Genomic DNA, 6202 nt, shown 5'->3' with positions numbered 1-6202 from the left:
CCAGTCCATCCTAAAGGAGATCAGTCCTGGATGTTCACTGGAAGGACTGATGTTGAAGCTGAAACTCCAGTACTTTGGCCACCTGATGCAAAGAGCTGACTCATTTGAAAAGACCCTGATGCTGGGAAAGATTGAGGGCAGGAGGAGAAGGGGATGACAGAGGATGAGATGGTTGGATGGCATCACCAACTCGATGGACATGGGTTTTGATAGACTCTGGGAGTTGGTGATGGACAGGGAGGCCTGGCATGCTGTGGTTCATGGGGTTGCAAACAGTCAGACACGACTGAGCGACTGAACTGAACTGAAAGAGGCAACAAAAGAAGGTAGGATCTAGGGACCTGGTGGCTTCCCTGGATTCTGTTCCCTCCTCCCAGAAACTCTCTGACAATATTTGTCAAATATTTTTGATTGACTGATTCATTCCTTCACCAAACATTTATCTAACACATATATGCCTTTATGAAGTAAATGCAGAATTAACACCACAACCTCAGTAAAAGTTTGAAAAACATCATTTGTTCTCTATGTGGTTTATACACTTTTAATTATTTTCTGTCCTGTGGTGCTAAACAAAGTGCCTATGGACTTCTCCAAGGTAATCAACTGCTTTCTGATTCCCTTTGAGTTAATATTACCAATAATCTTATATGTAAATTCTTGCATGTATTGCTACTACAATAGAACCATATACATGTTTTATATATTGCTTTTAATCATGTGTTTATATCATAATTCATATGTAGGTTTGTGAGACTTGTTTTCATATTTGTTTGCCCAAGCATTTTTGGATTTGGACATATAATCAGTTTTCTTTTCTATTGTTTTATGGGTTTATGTCTTTTTTTCTGTTCCATGTGCTGCTGCTAATTTCAGTTGTGTCTGATTCTTTGTGACCCCATGGATTGTAGCCCACCAGGCTCCTCTGTACATAGAATTATCCATGCATGAATTCTGAAATGGATTGCCATTCCTTCTCCATTTCTGTTTTATATTGTGCATCTCATCTTTTAGTTCACAGCACAAGCCTAGACCTGAGGGCTCAGGTGACAAACTCTGTGACCTTCAAATGGCCAGTTGGTCATTGATATGTCTATTTCTATTAGATTCTTTGATATATTCCTTTTTATGATCTGGAGAATAAAACCTTAAAGAGGATCTTCTCTTTTTTTCAATTTTGCTGTATATAAACCTGGAAAAGTTGGATAAATGTGATTCACTTCTTAATTATAGCTAGAATGAATTGCCTTTGTCTTATCATCAAATACTGATCATGATTCTGTGTTGAACTCACTGCTAATATTGTGTCTCGGTATGCAGAGGTTAAGTTGATGTGCCAGAAAAATCATGTGGCTCGTGTCTGAGCCACAGTGTCATAGTGACATAAAAGAGTATAACAGCGGCATTGGGTTTCCTTGGTGGCTCAGTGGTAAAGAGTCCACCTGCCAATGCAGGAGACGTGGGGTTCAATCCCTGATTCAGGGAGATCCCCTGGAAAAGGAAATCGCAACCCACTCCAGTATTCTTGCCTGGGAAATCCCATGGACAGAAGAGCATGGCAGGCTCCAGTCTGTGGGGCTGTAAGAGAGTCGAAGATGACTTAGCAACTAAACAACAAGAGCTGCTTGTTGGAAGTCAAGGAAGTCAGGGCTCCAACAAGGGAAGATGATAATAGAAGCTGTTTAAATGGGATCATGAAATATCAAATTTAAATGCTCCCTGTTAGGTGACACTGTTGTTGTTTTCAGTCAGAGAGAATCATGTTGATAATATTCTCTATTTTCCATGTATTGATATGTTTTTCAAACATAAGAGTTTGCATCAAAATCTCAGAAGGGATTTTCTCCAGATTAAATCATTTCATTCCTCAGCCCTTTGAAAAATGATAGCGTAGGCAATGGCACCCCACTCCAGTACTCTTGCCTGGAAAATCCCATGGGCAGAGGAGACTGGTAGGCTGCAGACCATGGGGTCGCTAGGAGTCGGACATGACTGAGCGACTTCACTTTCACTTTTCACTTTCATGCATTGGAGAAGGAAATGGCAACCCACTCCAGTGTTCCTGCCTGGAGAATCCCAGGGACGGGGGAGCCTGGTGGGCTGCTGTCTATGGGGTCGCACAGAGTCGGACATGACTGAAGCGATTTAGCAGCAGCAGCAGTGAACATTTATTCCAAAGCATATTTTATCAGACTGGGTCATGTTTTTGAATAAATAAGGCATTTAATTTATTTGTTCCAAAAAGAACCTGTTAATTTTTCTCCAGTAGCGTAAGATTGCAGTCTAAGAGTCCCTAAGATTTTCTGAAGATAAAATTGAGAACAGTTGGACATCAAGCAAGTTACTTTCCTAGGTCAGCCTTTGCACTGTTTTTGTCCTTACAAAATCAGCAAATGTGTTAATGTCTCTTTAAAGCAATGAAGGATCTGTACTTCTACAATATGATATTCCGACTTATTTTTTTTATTTCAGCTTTATTGAGCCATAGTTGACAAATAAATTTGTAAGGTCATTGAAGTGTTTGTTTGTTGTTTAGTCTTTCAGTCATGTCCAACTCTTGTACATGAACTATAGCCCATGGGCTATAGCCTGCCAGGCTCCCCTGTCCATGAGATTTCCCAGGCAAAAATACTGGAATGGGTTGCCATTTTCTTCTCCAGGGGACTATCCTGACCCAGGGATGGATCCCACATCTTCTGTATTACAGGCAAATTCTTTACCACTGAGCCACCAGGGGATCCCAAAGAAATACACAGTAGGCTCCAGCAAAATATCAACTCAGGACCCCTGCTTTACAAGACCAGTGCTCCAACCCCTGAGCTATAGAATCTTGTGAAATGAAGTATACATCATGGCAATTTGATATATGTGAATATTGTGAAAAAAGTCCCCCATCGATTTAAAAACATCTATTGTCTCACATATATATCTCTATTTTTGAGAACATTTAAGTTCTACTCTCGTAGCACATTTCAGTTGTATAACACAGTGTTACCAACGGTAGTCACCATGTTATACATTCAATCCTCAGGCTTTATTCAGCAGAAAATCTGTGCCTTTTCACCCACCTATCCCCATTTCCTCCAGCCCCCAACCCCTGGTAACCACTTTTATACTGTTTCCATGAGATTTCAACCCTCAGTGAATATGTTGATTACCAACATTTCCTGGCTACTTGAAACCTTAGTCATTGGCAAGTTTAAAATTTATCATTTTGTGAATAACTGAATAAAAGCATAATTTTCACATAATCACACTAAAAACATTTTTGAGACTTCTGGCAGGTCTAATCTAATCAGAAGTATTTGTCAGTGGTAAGAAATAATTCATTGTCTTATCTTAAATCCAATAAAGAAGCCTTCTTAGGCATCACCCAGTGTTAACTACTAGGCTATTTCTTAAAGTGTCAGAGGAGATGAAGAAAGGAATTGCATGAAGTGGAGAAGCTGTGTCTCGGTGGTAAACAGCACTCTATGCCTGCTCTTCTCCTCACCTCTTGACTTCTCTAATTCCTCCTTGTGTTATGTTCAGAAATCTCTTTTAGTTGAAATTAGTATATCAAACTCTGCTTTCAGAATGTAAAGTATAAAAAGAGATTGTACAGAGTGGTGGTTAAGAGTGTGGGGTTTGGAGATAGCCCATTTGGTATCAAATTCTGACTCTATCACTTACTGCTGTATACTCTGGGCAAGTTCATTAACCTCTCTGTTTACAGTCGAGTAAACTGACTAACTCATAGGATCCTCTAATGGTTAAAAAAGTAATTATCCATTTGAGGGACTGGCATTAATAAGTATTCAGTGAATGTTAGTCATTGCTATTATTATAATCATCTTTTATAAAGTATTGTTATTTGTTAAATTCCTGAGGGACTTATGGATATTAAATCTTATCTCTAATAATGAAGTCATTTGATGTTTCTTCAAGCATCAGGATGTCAGGAGATAGAATAATTTACAGAGAGTTGCCTTTCTTGGCACCCATGATATGATAATCACCAGTTTTCATGTTTCTTTTCTTATAGAGGTGATATAACTGTATATCTCATTTAATTCTCTTTGGATCCAGATGAATCACTAAAGTGACTCTTGCATATTTTCAGGGCAGACATTACCTTTACTAATTTTAGGATGTGATCTCTGGAGATGTCCTTCCATATAAGCACTTGAATTGCTTAGCATTTATACATATTTACATTCCTCTTGGCTTTTCTTCCACTGTTTCCCCATCTATTTCCCCTGAAGTGATGGTACCAGATGCCATGATCTTAGTTTTCTGAATGTTGAGCTTTAAGCCAACTTTATCACTCTCCTCTTTCACTTTCATCAAGAGGCTTTTTAGTTCCTCTTTACTTTCTGCCATAAGGGTGGTGTCATCTACATATCTGAGGTGATTGATATTTCTCCCGGCAATCTTGATTCCAGCTTGTGCTTCCTCCAGCCCAGTGTTTCTCATGATGTATTCTGCATATAAGTTAAATAAGCAGGGTGACAATATACAGCTCTGACATACTCCTTTTCTTATTTGGAACCACGTTGTTGTTCTATGTCCAGTTCTAACTGTTGCTTCCTAACCTGCATATAGGTTTCTCAAGAGGCAGGTCACATGGTCTAGTATTCCCATCTCTTTCAGAATTTTCACAGTTTATTGTGATCCACACAGTCAAAGGGTTTGGCATAGTCAATAAAGCAGAAATAGATGTTTTTCTGGAACTCTCTTGCTTTTTCGATGATCCAGTGGATGTTGGCAATTTGATCTCTGGTTCCTCTGCCTTTTCTAAGACCAGTTTGAACATCTGGAAGTTCACGGTTCACATATTGCTGAAGCCTGGCTTGGAGAATTTTGAGCATTACTTTACTAGCATGTGAGATGAGTGCAATTGTGTGGTAGTTTGAGCATTCTTTGGCATTGCCTTTCTTTGGGATTGGAATGAAAACTGACCTTTTCCAGTCCTGTGGCCACTGCTGAGTTTTCCAAATTTGCTGGTATATTGAGTGCAGCACTTTCACACCATCATCTTTCAGGATTTGAAATCCTAAATCACTGCAGATGGTGATTTCAGTCATGAAATTAAAAGACACTTAGTCCTTGGAAGGAAAGTTATGACCAACCTAGATAGCATATTAAAAAGCAGACATTACTTTGCCAACAAAGGTCCATCTAATCAAGGCTATGGTTTTTCCAGTAGTCGTGTATGGATGTGAGAGTTGGACTGTGAATAAAGCTGAGCCCCGAAGAATTGATGCTTTTGAACTGTGATGTTGGAAAAGACTCTTGAGAGTCCCTTGGACTGCAAGAAGATCCAACCAGTCCATCCTAAAGGAGATCAGTCCTGGGTGTTCATTGGAAGGACTGATGCTAAAGCTGAAACTCCAGTACTTTGGCCACATAATGCGAAGAGTTGACTCTTGGAAAAGACCCTGAAGCTGGGAGGGATTGGGGGCAGGAGGAGAAGGGGACGATAGAAAATGAGATGACTGGATGGCATCATCGACTCGATGGACATGAGTTTGGGTAAACTCCAGGAGTTGGTGATGGACAGGGAGGCCTGGCATGCTCTGATTCATGGGGTCACAAAGAGTTGGACATGACTCAGCGACTGAACTGACCTGAACTGAACTAGCTGTTCTTACTGTGATTACTGTCTATTGATTCTTGGAATTGCCTCCTCTCCCAACACTCATCACTTTGTAACTGACTTCCTGCTGTTCTCGATTCAGGAGTGTTTAAAGTCCCATGTTCAGGATTGGAAGAATCAATATAGTGAAAATGAGTATACTACCCAAAGCAATTTATAGATTCAACGCAATCCCTATCAAGCTACCAACAGTATTCTTCACAGAGCTAGAACAAATAATTTCACAATTTGTATGGAAATACAAAACACCTCGAATAGCCAAAGCGATCTTGAGAAAGAAGAATGGAACTGGAGGAATCAACCTACCTGACTTCAGGCTCTACTACAAAGCCACAGTTATCAAGACAGTATGGTACTGGCACAAAGACAGAAATATTGATCAATGGAATAAAATAGAAAGCCCAGAGATAAATCCACGCACATATGGACACCTTATCTTTGACAAAGGAGGCAAGAATATACAATGGACTAAAGACAATCTCTTTAACAAGTGGTGCTGGGAAATCTGGTCAACCACTTGTAAAAGAATGAAACTGGACCACTTTCTAACACCATACACAAAAA

This window comes from Bison bison, unplaced genomic scaffold (assembly GCF_000754665.1).
Source record: "Bison bison bison isolate TAMUID 2011002044 unplaced genomic scaffold, Bison_UMD1.0 scf7180017864486, whole genome shotgun sequence".
Taxonomy (NCBI): domain Eukaryota; kingdom Metazoa; phylum Chordata; class Mammalia; order Artiodactyla; family Bovidae; genus Bison; species Bison bison.
This window is presented reverse-complemented; position numbering follows the sequence as displayed.